Source organism: Chlorocebus sabaeus, chromosome 2, assembly GCF_047675955.1.
Source record: "Chlorocebus sabaeus isolate Y175 chromosome 2, mChlSab1.0.hap1, whole genome shotgun sequence".
In the NCBI taxonomy this organism is placed as follows: Eukaryota; Metazoa; Chordata; class Mammalia; order Primates; family Cercopithecidae; genus Chlorocebus; species Chlorocebus sabaeus.
The window spans coordinates 75567251-75580245 of NC_132905.1; the positions used below are offsets into that span (position 1 = coordinate 75567251).

The 12995-nt window shown below is 43.2% G+C and overlaps 1 long non-coding RNA gene across 1 annotated transcript in view; it reads left to right on the forward strand.

Annotated features, from left to right (window-relative positions):
• Nucleotides 1-12360, forward strand: part of LOC119621449 (uncharacterized) — a 28087-nt gene extending 15727 nt beyond the window's left edge. The window contains exon 4 of the long non-coding RNA XR_005238000.2: nt 10264-12360. This is a non-coding gene — a long non-coding RNA (uncharacterized lncRNA). The remainder of the gene's footprint in view (nt 1-10263) is intronic.
• Nucleotides 12361-12995: the final 635 nt, after the last annotated feature.

Consider the following 12995-nt stretch of genomic DNA (forward strand, 5'->3'; position numbering starts at 1 on the left):
ATCAATGTCCTCTAGTCAGAGTCTACTAGAAGCAAGCTGGTAGTCAAAGGTGAGTTTAATTGCTTCTTGCTGTGAGGAAGAACACACAGTGAGCCATGAGGCATCTCTGTGTTGAGGGTGGTAGTGGGAGGTTAGAGAACAGGAGCTTATGTTAGATGATTTTGTAGAAGATTTGAGGACACGTGGCTTTGCTCTGAATTAAGTGCTGTCAAAGTAAGGGCTGTTCCATGTTTGAGTTTAAAGGCAGGAGAAATAAACTAGAGCCACACTAGCATTGGTAAGGAAGTACTAGTTACTCGTATTAGCTAAAGGAGAGGGATGTCTGATTATTTCTTAGTTTGCACTGTGTTCTTGATTTTGGCTGTGCTCAATCAGACATAAATATGGAGTGGTTTGTTTTTGTCTTGCACTATCGTAGGCAGAGTGGCCTTGCCTGGTGCAGTGTTATGTGACATTTTTTATGTTCAGCGGAACACCATGGCCGAATGGTTAGAGCCAGGCTGGCTCAGCAGACAGCCATCAAGAGTACTTTTGTCTCTCTCAATACCCTCTTTTGGCCAAGGGTAGAGACAATCACTGTGAAGAATATGTATGTACAATATCTAGGTCATTAGCATCCCCATAATTTTTCCAATCAAGAGTTCATCTAGAGAAAATTGGAATTGGATTTGGGTTAGTCCTTTTTGCTCCTTTTGTTAGAAAGTGTTGAATCGTCTGATGTGACAGTGGTCGTGCAATAGCACTTAAGACGCTGGAAATCATCCCCTGGCCCAATGTAACTCAGGCAATCACTGGGTTAAAAAAAAAAAAAAGTAGTTATTAGTTCTTGAAAGAGTACCTCAAGACAAGAGTCTAAATGACCAAGGCGAAACTATATCTCAACATTCATCTTGGTTCTTTCCAGAGATCTGGTTAGCTTTTCCCCTCAGTCATGAATTTTTTCCTTGAACTATCATATGCAATATTTATTTAGGCATAGTCAGATGTGTTTATTATAAACTGCCCTGTAGCTAGCTAAAAGGAAATAAAACACTCTGCAATTGACCATGACAACCCTGGCTAATGAATTTAAACTGTTTTGTTGCAGAAGTTGTGTTCTTATAAACAAGCAGTGATTTAAAGGGGTATAGAAGTCACTGGGAATACAAGCACTGAACATCTCAATAGAAATGAGCTGATGATTTGTTTCTTAAAATAAGAAATATTTTAGAGTCGAGTTAAATAGCAGTTGCAAAGCTGGCTGGAAAATCTCTAAAGAGAACAAACTGAATCTTTCAGCAGTGATAATCCTAATATTGGTCCTCATTCCTGATGGGTTAGGTTTTGCTGGTAGGATTGACAGGTCTGACTACAGAATTTGTGGGGCCCAGGGAAAAAAAAATAGAGGGGCCATTCATTAAAAAAATTATTCAGAATTTTAAGATGGCAGCAGCACAGTATTAAACCCAAAGCATTTAACCCAAAGCATTAAACCGCAAGTATGGAGCCCTTGTAAGTATGTGAGACTGCACAAGTCACATGCCAATGAATGGTTGAATAACTTTGGTGAAGTGTTTTTTTGTTTGTTTGTTTGTTTGTTTGTTTTTTGACAGAGTCTTGCTCTGTCGCCGAGGCTGAAGTGCAGTGGCACAATCTTGGCTCACTGCAACCTCCACCTCCCGGGTTCAAGCAATTCTCCTGCCTCAGCCTCCCGAGTAACTGAGATTACAGGTGCACGCCACCACTCCCAGCTAATTTTTGTATTTTTATTAGAGACAGGGTTTCACCATGTTGGCCGGGATGGTCTCGATCTCCTGACCTCATGATCCACCTGCCTTGGCCCAAAGTGCTCGGATTACAGGCATGAGCCACTGCACCCGGCCCAGGCTCATTTTTATAAGACTGAAATCTGGGTTAATTATATGAGGCAATCATCAGGAGGAACCTATATAAGGATATTTTGGTGGCCATGAGAATCCACCTTCCAGAACTCTAACTAGAGGCAGTGTAACTGATTGAGGTCCCTGGCTGTTCTTTAAAATCCATCACCATGTTTGAGCCTACACCATGCTTCCCATAGATTCAGTGATGCTAAGGCAGTTTTGACCCTAGGATACAGCAAACTCTTTCTGACAACTCTGCCTCATGGACTCCCCAGTGGTCTCCTGCTGGACTTCCATTAAACTGCACACTGGTCTGTGATGCTTCCACCTAACCTTCCTTTTCTCTTTCCTTCCCTCAGGCTCCGACTTGCATGGGGTATGATGACTCTCCCAGCCTCTCTGCTCTTCTTCCGTATTTTTTATCATTAGAATTTCTCCCAGTAAAATCTTTGAGGGGGCGTCTTGGAGGGTCTGAATTAACTATCACAAGTGGTACCAGATGTGATCTGAATAAACAGGTGGTAAGAGGGACACTTGGGACTGACTTGCAATGGTTGTATGAACAGTACCATTCCAACAGCTGAAACATGAGGAAGAAGTGGCTGATGGAGTGGTTGGCTGAATACATGGGCCAACATGGATAGCGGCTGCACTATAGACACATAGGAGGGGCCATGCAAAAGAGCAAAAGGGGAAATTCTTTCCAATGGGCAGAGCTGTGAGTAGTGCTCTTAGTCATTCATTTTGTATGGAAGGAGAATTGGCCCAAGGTGAGAATATGTATAGATTTCCCTGAAGTGGCCACTGGCCTGGATGTCTGGCCAAGGACTTGGAAGGAAAAGAACTGGAAGAACAAAGACAAGAAATTCTAAGGTAGAGGTCCATGGTTGATACATGAGAGTGAGATTATCATTCAACATGTGAATTCAGTGATAACATCCTCTAAAACACTCACCATGGAAAAGGCACTGAGCAACCAAACAGATGGAACACCTTAGCCAGGAGATACCAGCCTGCCTTTGTCATTGGCCACTCCAGTACAGTATGATGGCCAGAGTGGTCATAGTGACAAAGATATAGGCTGCATTTGGGGCCTACAACATGGATTTTCATTGACCAACACAGATGTAGCTACTGCTGCATCTGAAAGTCCAACCAATCAGCAAAGGAAACCAACAAAAAGCCTTGAGATAGCACTGTTCCTCAAAGGAAATCAACAAGTCACTTTCCGTCATGGAGGATCAATATTTGTTCTCACCAAGATAGGCACCTTTGGGTTATGGGTTTGCCTTTCCTGAGCAGAAGTTCAGCCAGAGGTCCTATTTGGGGGCTTATAGAATGCCTGACTTACAGCTGTGGAATTCCATACAGCACAGACATCAATCAGGAAACACTTTTCATAGTGAAGGAGTCCAGAATTGGCCCATGACATTTCTTTGCCCATTCAGAAGCAACTGGCCTTGTGCAATACTGGAATGGCCTTCCAAAAGGGCAACAGAAGCCCCAACTCAGAAGTTACTCTTTTCACCATCCTTTAGGACAAAGTTTACCTATTATATCAGAGACTGCAGGAAAAGCCTCAATCCATCCTGAAAATAAACAATTACCAGAACATACTCATAACCCATGTGGATCCTACCTGCCTCTTACTTCTACCATCTTGTAAGAATTATGTTGTCGGTAGGTAGGTGCAATAGAGTAACCATTTGTTGTCCTCCCAAAATTCAGATGTTGAAATCCTAACCTTTGTTTTGATGGTAGCTAGGAGGTAGGGCCTTTCAGAGGTGATTATGTCATGAGGGTGAAGCCCTCATGAATGGGATCAGTGCTCTTATATAAAGCACCCCAGAGAGCTCACTCACCCTCTTCTCACCGTATGAGGATACAAGAAGACAATGATGTAACTCAGAGGAAGGCCCTCACCAGAATCCGACTATGCTGGCAGCCTGATCTCACACTTTCAGACTCTAGGACTGTGAGAAAGAAGTTTCCGTTGGTTAGAAGTCACCCAGTCTTTGATGTTTTATCGTAGCAGCCCACATTGACTAAGATAGCAAAACACGCAAACATCCTCAGAAATACTCTTTAAATTACCCACTATTGTTGAGTCAATATCACTGCCAATTTACTTCTGCTATTGTGGATAAAATCCTGAAATATTTTTGTTAAACTCCATTACTGTTGTGTCTATCCCCTTAGGTAACAGCAAAGCATATACAAAATTTTTCATTTGTCTTCATAGGATTTTCTGTGGGAGTTAGGAAGTGCTATGGTGTTTGAAGTCATGTAGTAGTTCAAAATCATATCTACTTTTAGTATGAACATTCGATCTTTTATCTTTTGCTAGCTGGCAGATCTGGGCAAGAACAATTGATTTTGAACTGATTTCATTTCTGGATGTGGCTTATATATTTCAAGAGCCTATTCAGGTTTGTTATAACTTGCTTGGAAAATCTGTTTTTCTTTTGAGGTTAAGCCATCAACAAACAAATTTTGTGAATAGCCAAGGAAATTTCTAATAGCTCCTGGTAGGGTTTGGGGCTTGGATAGTCTCCTAAGAGAGGTAAGCAATTACAGTCTTCTAGAGAGTGGCTGGCTCTAAAGAGTGTTGTAGCAATGGATAGTAACGTGTGTGAAGGGGAAGGAATGTGACTAGCTGAGAAATGCTGAGTGCTTGTCAGTAGAAGAGTCTGCACGGGAAATCATTAACTTTAGAAGAAACCCTAGAAATAAATGAGTTGCTACTTCCATAAGATATGCTACTGCTTCTATAGCTTCCGGATGATGTGGTTCTGTATTGACTGCTGGATCAAATGAAAGACTGAAATGGGCAATGGGTCTCAGATGATTTCGGTGTATTGAGTCAGTACCCCAATGACCTGTCTGGGTTCCCACAAATAAAAGTGAAGGAGTTTTATAAGTCAAAAAATCCTAGAACAAAATCTTCTTATATTCATCTATTATACCACACTTAAACACAAGCATTAACAGAATATTTAGGAAACACAAGGAACCCCTGCTAACCTGCGTATAAATTAACTTAGTCATTATATGGAAAAAACAAAAATTTGAATTTTATGCCTTTTGTACATTATTCACTTAACGATTTGTGGTAAAAATTTATTTATATACATTTGTATGCTTTGGGCATACACAAACATATAAATATACAAATAGATGGTACATTTAAAGCATTTAGCTGTACCTTCAAAATGTAGCTAACATATCAGGATGTTAAACAAGGTATATATTATATATAATTTGCCATCTTACTATTAGGTTGCTGCAAAAGTAATTGCAGGTTTTGCCATTGAAAGTTTTTGCAGTTTTTCCAATTACTTTTAATGGCAAAAACTGCAATGACTGTTGTGCCAAACTAATACATGGCAATAAATAAGTGGTTTGCCTTTCCTGAGCAGCAGTTCAGCCAGCACTCCTATTTGGGGGCTTATAGGATACATGACTTACAGCCATGAAATTCTACACTCCATAGACATCAATCAGAAAAACATTTTCATAGTGAAGTAGTACAGGAGTGACCCATGACATTCCTTTGCCCATTCAGAAGCAACTGGCCTCATGTACTGCTGATGACTTCCTAAAACCTGCCCAAATGTAGTATTTTATACATATGTACATTTATATAATGATTAACCATTATTATCCATAACGTACAAGTTCATATATACCAATTTCATTCTTTCATTTACTCACATAATAAATATTAATCACCCAATATATACCAGTTCTAGATGCTCAAGATAGAATGATGACTAAAAACAGATGCTGTACCTTCCCCAAGGAGCTTATGGTCACATACAGAAGACAGCTATAGGCCAGGTGTGGTGGCTCACACCTGTAATCCCAGAACTTTGGGAGGCCGAGGCAGGAAGACCATTTGAGGTCAGGAGCTCAACACCAGCCTGGTCAACATGGTGAATCCCTGTCTCTACTAAAAACACAAAAATTAGCTGGCCATGGTGGCATGTGCCTGTAATCTCAGATACTTGGGAAGCTGAAGCAGGAGAATTGTTTGAGTCCAGGAGGTGGAGGTTGCAGTGAGCTGAGATCTCACCATTGCACTCCAGTCTGGGTGACAGAGTGAGACTCCATCTTGAAACAAAACAAACAAACAAAAATAAAATGAATAAAATGAAGTCGTCACACCAGCAAATGTGGACATACCACTGAGAAAGGGCTACAAGGGAGACAGCATGGTGCTCCTGGTAGCCGTGAAGAGGCATTCAATTGAGTTATCAAAACCAAGGAAGTGATGTATGAATTGGGATCTATCGGAGGAAGTGGGCATAGCTAAGCAATGAGGGGAAAGAAGCATATCTCAGGCCTCCACAAAAGCAAGTGTAAAGCCCTGGTCTAGGAAGGGAATGGGAAATGTAAGTGAAAGCCACAGTTTGCTGAAGCGGTTGTTAAAGATGGCATAAAGTCATGCAGCAGAGAGGATAAAAGGTGGGTGGGGGTACTGAGAAACTGGTAGACCATGATAGTGAACTTCATTTTTTTAATCATAAAAGCAATTTACAACAAATCATACAGGAGAAAGAGACGGAGTTGGAGAGAACAATAGTAACATGATCATGTTTACATTTTGAAAACCCCATGCTGGCTGCACCGAGACGGGCACACAGTGGATTACAGCAATTTAGTTTAGGAGCTATAGCAGTAGCCTAAGCAAGACACAGTGACTGCTTATATGTTGCTTGGAGGTGACTGAATAGAACGTGTCCAGTATCCAGATCAATTTAATCAAATCTATGCCCAGTAGAACAGGAACTTGCCTTTTCTATTAACCCAAGCAAGAACACACTCACTTGGGGTCAAATAAAAACAAGAAGGAACTCAAAACTTCTTAACTGAAAGCACTGGAGAACAATCTGTCAACTGGAGAATCACAAGATCCATAAATTTGGAGAAGAGAGATTTATTCCTTATAAAGGGTTGAAGCCTGCAGAATGGCCATCCTACAGGCTGAGAAGTGTAGCCTCCATTAGAGACCAAAAACAAGCACTTTGAAGGAAGAAGGGTGAGACAGAAATTTATGCTGAATGAGTTGGCTAAGTATACATATTTAACAGGTTGTAGAAGGAGTTATGAATATTCTCACGGTTGGGGGGCATTAAGCAAGCATGCATGTTCCATATTTCCCATGTTCACTTTGGGGCAGAGACTTAACATGTAAATGCATTAAAATTAGGATCTATGTGTCAAAACATGAAATAGAGGACAAAGAGGAAACCTGTGCTCTGTCCACTGGCCAGAAACAGTCTGTGGTCAGTAGTCAAAAGTCAGGAAGGGATGTGCTGTTAAACTGATCAGCTGTGTGCAGAAACCACAAGGAGGAAGGGGAGTCTGGCTGCAGTACCAGTCAGTTGATTGAAATCAGTGGCAGAGCAAGTCTGTCAACTGGGTTTGTTTCTGTTTAGCCCTTAGGGAACAAAGTCCAGTGGTAGTTATTGAGAGAGGGGTTGTAATGAGATGTGTCATACCTCTCATCCTGTCCTGGTGGGAAATATACCTTTTAAGGTTTCTCAGCAGTCCCCTTGGCAAAGAGGGGTTTCAGTCGTCTGGGGGATTTAGGATCTCATTTTCATCTCACATATCAAATGAATATCGACAAAGAAAAAAATCAAGATTTTCAAAATTAAAGAAAAATCTTAACATCATTAATCATTAGATAAATGAGTGAAATAAAGAAAATGAGAAAAAGAATGAGATCGTGTCCTTTGCAGCAACATGGATGGAGCTGGAGGCCGTTATCCTACGCGAACTAGAGCAGAAACAGAAAACTAAATAACACATGTTCTTATTTATAAGCGGGAGCTAAACACTGAATACACATGGAAACAAAGAAGGGAACAACCGACACCAGGAACTACTAGAGGGTGTAGGAGGGGAGGAAGTGGAGGATTGAAAAACTACCCATTGGGTACTATGCTTATTATCTCGGTGATGAAATAATACCTACATCAAACCCCCACGACATGCAATTTATCTATAGAACAAACCTGCGCATGTAACCCTGAAACTAAAATAAAAGTTGAGAAAAACCCACAGCCTTACTGAGGACTATACAGTACATCTCCTTACAGATTCTAGAGTTCAGTGGCACGATCTTGGCTCACTGCAACCTCTGCCTCCTGGGTTCAAGTGATTATCCTGCCTCAGCCTCCCGAATAACTGGGATTACAGGCGCCCGCCACTGCACCGGGCTAATTTTTCTATTTTTAGTAGAGACAGGGTTTCACCATCTTGGCCAGACTGAACTCGGACTCCTGACCTCGTGATCCACCCCACTTGGCCTCCCAAAGTGCTGGGATTACAGGCGTGAGCCACCGCGCCCGGCTCATTTATTTTTAAGGAATATAGTGACTCAGTCAAGAGACATGAAAGTCTTTGCACTCTATCCTATTTTATCTACAAAGCATCCCTCCAAAAAACTACATGTCAACACAGAGTTAGGGGCTTATGAAATCCCGCTGCCAAACAGAAATGAGGAGGCATGGATTCTTACCTTGTTACTTTGACTAGACTTGGGGTGTCTTCTAGGTTCTATAAAGGGCTAAGAATTACTGATTCAAGAAATGGCCTTAGTCACTAATTGTTATCAGAGTCAGCAGATAAACTTTCTCTCTTCCTCAAAGGAAGGACTTTGGGATTGCATTTGTATTCAGATATCATTCTTACTATTTACTGTTTGAGAAGATGGGCAGTTACTCTTCCTTCAGCCTCATTTTTCTCATTGTAAAATGGTGATAATAGCACCTATCTTCCAGGACTGGTATAATGATGAAAATTAACATGTGTTAAATGTCAGCATATTTTATGCTATCAGTTGATGGCAACTCAATATTATATTCCATTGTCTTCATCAATAGTCTTCTAAATTTCTTATATCCTGGTTCTGGACTTTTCATGATTTGAAAAGTATCTGGGCCGGGCGCGGTGGCTCAAGCCTGTAATCCCAGCACTTTGGGAGGCCGAGACGGGCGGATCACGAGGTCAGGAGATCGAGACCATCCTGGCTAACACGGTGAAACCCCGTCTCTACTAAAAAAATACAAAAAATTAGGCGGGCGCCTGTAGTCCCAGCTACTCGGGAGGCTGAGGCAGCGTAAACCCGGGAGGCGGAGCTTGCAGTGAGCTGAGATCCGGCCACTATACTCCAGCCGGGGCGACAGAGCGAGTCTCCGTCTCAAAAAAAAAAAAAAAAAGAAAAGAAAAGTATCTGGAAAATATTTTTGTATAAGCCACTAAGAATTTAAGCCTGCATTAGCATGAGATAAGGTCTAGTAAAAATGCAGATTCCAAGTCCCACCCTAAGCCTACAGAGCTGGAATCCTTAGAGCTGAGGCCCAGATACATGCATTCCTAATAAACTGCCCCACTGATTCCTATGCACATTAAAATTTATGATGTAATCTCCATATGGGATGAAGGGATGGCAGGATGAAGGGGCAGGAAGGAAGGATAGAGAAGGAAGAATTTGAATAGAGACTAGCATGACTGTGACCGGAAAAAAAAAAGAAAAAAGAAAAAGAAAATATTCTTATTGGGAAATTTCAAGTGCCTGTGATTCAGATATTACTGAGAAAGAGGGACTTCACACCTTCCCTCAAACCCTACCACAGAGTTACCAGCTCTGGTTGGCATCCCTAATAAGTGTTCTACTGGCCGGGTGCGGTGGCTCACGCCTGTAATCCCAGCACTTTGGGAGGCTGAGTCAGGTGGATCACGAGGTCAGGAGATCAAGACCATCCTGGCTAACATGGTGAAACCCTGTCTCTACTAAAAATACAAAAAAAATTAGCCGGGCGAGGTGGTGGTGGGTGCCTGTAGTCCCAGCTACTTGGGAGGCTGAGGCAGAAGAATGGTGCAAACATGTGAGGCGCAGTTTGCAGAGAGCCAAGATCACACCACTGCACTCCAGCCACTGCACAGAGTGAGACTCTGTCTCAAAAAACAAAAAAAGACATTAATAAATATTAAATTCAACTTACATTTTTTAAAAAAAGAAGTAACTCCCAAAGGAGGAATATATTCTGTTGTCCTATTACATAGTAGGGTGACTATAGTTCTCAATAAGGCATTGTATATATCAAAATAGCCAGAAGAAAGGGTTTTGTATGTTTACACCAAAAAGAAGTGATAAATGTCGGAGGTGATGAACAGTCAAATATCCTGGTTTGATAACTACACAATGTATACATGTGTTGAAATATAACATTGTTCCCTATAAATATGTACAATTGTTATGTGCTCATTAAAAATAACAAAATTAGTTTTTTTCCCTCACATAGTAAATTGGAGGCTTTGTTAGCATGCCTCCCCCATGTGGGAAGACAAAATAGAGTATAGAGATTCACGCTGTGAACTTTTCTCCAAGAAGCAACACAGGAACTTAGAAAGCGGAATGAAATCACAGACCCTTTGAAAGAAGTGCTGGGCAGCAGCCTATACCGTGATCCAGGTGGAAAACTGGGAGCCTCCAGAGTGTGAGGGGGGAGAGAATGCCGCCACGATACACACTGCCATGGAAGATCGTGGCAATCCAGGCCATGAGGGGAAGACTTAACTCTATCCAGAGTTGGAACTGATTTAGTGGGTGTTGGGGAACATATGAGAAGGAGCAGCATTTGGACAGCTTTGCATGCTCTCCCAGACTCCAGCAGGGACAGAGGGAAGCCATTTCTGATCCTATCTCACAGGGAAGATTGCAGAAGTCTGCCAGCTAACTCAGGCGGCAGTCACAGGTCGAGAGAAGCTCCCTACTGAGATTTGCGATATAATCTTCAGTGGGGATGAACCCCATTGGCCAGAACTGAGGGGTAAGTGGGAAGCGTGCTATAGCCACAAGCACAGAAGCTTAGGGCCTCTGCTTCATGAGTGTGACCGGAAAGCCCAGTTTCTGTCTTGGTCAGGAAAGCTTATGGCTTGAGGCAATTTGAAGTTCTGACTGCAGACTGCCTGGAACACAGCTAACCGCTGCTAGCAGAACACTGCTGGTGTGAGACCCGCCTTGCCAAGTGTGTGGGAGCAGAGCAGGGCTTACCGCCACCTGCTATACTCTACTCCCCGTGTGGATTCTTTGGTGCAACAGAAGCAGCTGTGCTCCTCTGTGGAACATTACCCCAGGGGCCAGGGAACTGACCTCTGATTTCTACTGGGGCAGCTGCCTGTGACTCCACATGGGAAGCCAGAGCACAGACTGCCTGACCCAGCGCCCGCCTGGCTTTGCTCCTCCTCCTGTCCCGGTAGGGTAACACAATGGACAGAGACATTTGAAAGTTCCATGGCCCCACACGTTGCTTCAGACAGCAGAGCACCTCCTTGGGTAACAAAAGGCAAGCAAAAGTTCCACTGCTACTATCATAGCTTGTGGTCTTTTGCAAGCACCACCTCTTGGCTAGAGGTTAAATGACACAACCCAATACAATATCAGTCCGTTCCATAACACCACGCTGACAAAGGAGAAAACTTTTGTGCAACCCCAGTTGGAACAGAGACTAACATGACTGTGATCACGCTGGCTAATCAGGAGGTCTTGAATCTGTCTACATGACCAGTACAGCTGGCATTTGTGAAGGTCACAACACTAGGGCTATTTATAACCAAGGAATCTCACAGAATTTACATGACTCCTCTCTCACCCCTATCAGATCTGGTGCTGGGAGACTTGAAGGACAGGTCACATCACTCGATCCCTTGTAGACATTCCCAGCACCATAGTACGGCAGCCCCACCTGGTGGTTAGACCCAGAAGAGCAGCAGGAGTCACAGTAGACTGGTGCTCAGGGACTGTTACTCCCAGAAAAAGAGGGAATGTACCACATTAAGGGAGCATTCCATGGGACAAAAGAAACCAGACTGCAGGCCTTGAGTCCTTACCTTTTCACCGTGGAAAGTTCCTTTCAGCAGAGTCACAGGAGCAGTGCTGGACTCAGTGTGGAAAGTTTGTGGGGTCTTCCCCAACGGTTAGGCATCCCTGGTGCATGAAGGGTCTTGGAGAAGGGGACTTTGTGATGGTTAATTCTGTGTGCCAACTTGATTGGATTGAAGGATGCAAAGTATTGTTCCTGGGTGTGTCTGTGAGGGTGTTGCCTTAAGAGATTAACGTTTGAGTCAGTGGACTGAGAGAGGCAGCCCCACCCTCAATCTGGATGGGCACCATCTAATCAGCTGCCAATGCAGCTAGAATAAAGGAGGCAGGAGAAAGTGGAAGGAGCTGACTTGCTGAGTCTCCCGGTCTTCATCTTTCTCCTGTGCTGGATGCTTCCTGCCCTCAAACATTAGACTGCAAGTTTTTCGGCTTTTGGACTCTTGGACTTACACTAGTGGTTTGCCAGGGACCCTCAGGCCTCCAACAATCAGACTGAAGGCTGCACTGTCGGCTTCCCTACTTTTGAGATTTTGGGACTTGGACTGATCCACCACTGGCTTCCTTGTTCCTCAGCTTGCAGATGACCTATCACAGGACTTTACCTTGGGATCATGTGGGTCAATTCTCCCTAATAAACTCCCTTTCCTATATACATTTATCCTATTAGTTCTGTTTCTTTAGAGAACCCTGACTAATACTGATTTCTTCTCCCCCTCATCTGCTACTCCAGACACAGCTGAATGTCTCCCATGGGACTCAGCATGGGTGCATCTGTAGACAGCCTTTCTGGGACATTTCAGGATGCATCCCCACAGTAGGAGTGCCCTCCAGATTCAGGCTTGGCTTGCACAAGAGGTAGAGTCACAATCCCTCTTTACATGAAGCAGATAAAGAGGTGCTTGTCTGATCTGAGGAGCTGGAACATGGGGTCAAGAGTGTGACTGGGATGGATTTCTTGAAGGGAGGTATGGTGGCTTTCTCCCTTCCTTCTGAAAAGACCCCAGTGCATTTCACTGAGAGATTCCCCAGCTGGGACCCCACTGGGGTGTTGAACTTACCCACCTGCTTTATCCTTGGCCAGTTTTTACTCATGGGCACCTCCTAATGGCCCAAAGGCTGAACTGCTCAACCCAGTGAGTAAAATAGTGGGGAACACATTTATAAAAGTGCACACCACTGGGAAACAAGATGAGCTTCCTGAGACCTCTGCCATTTCAGCCCCACAGGAGACAGTGAAT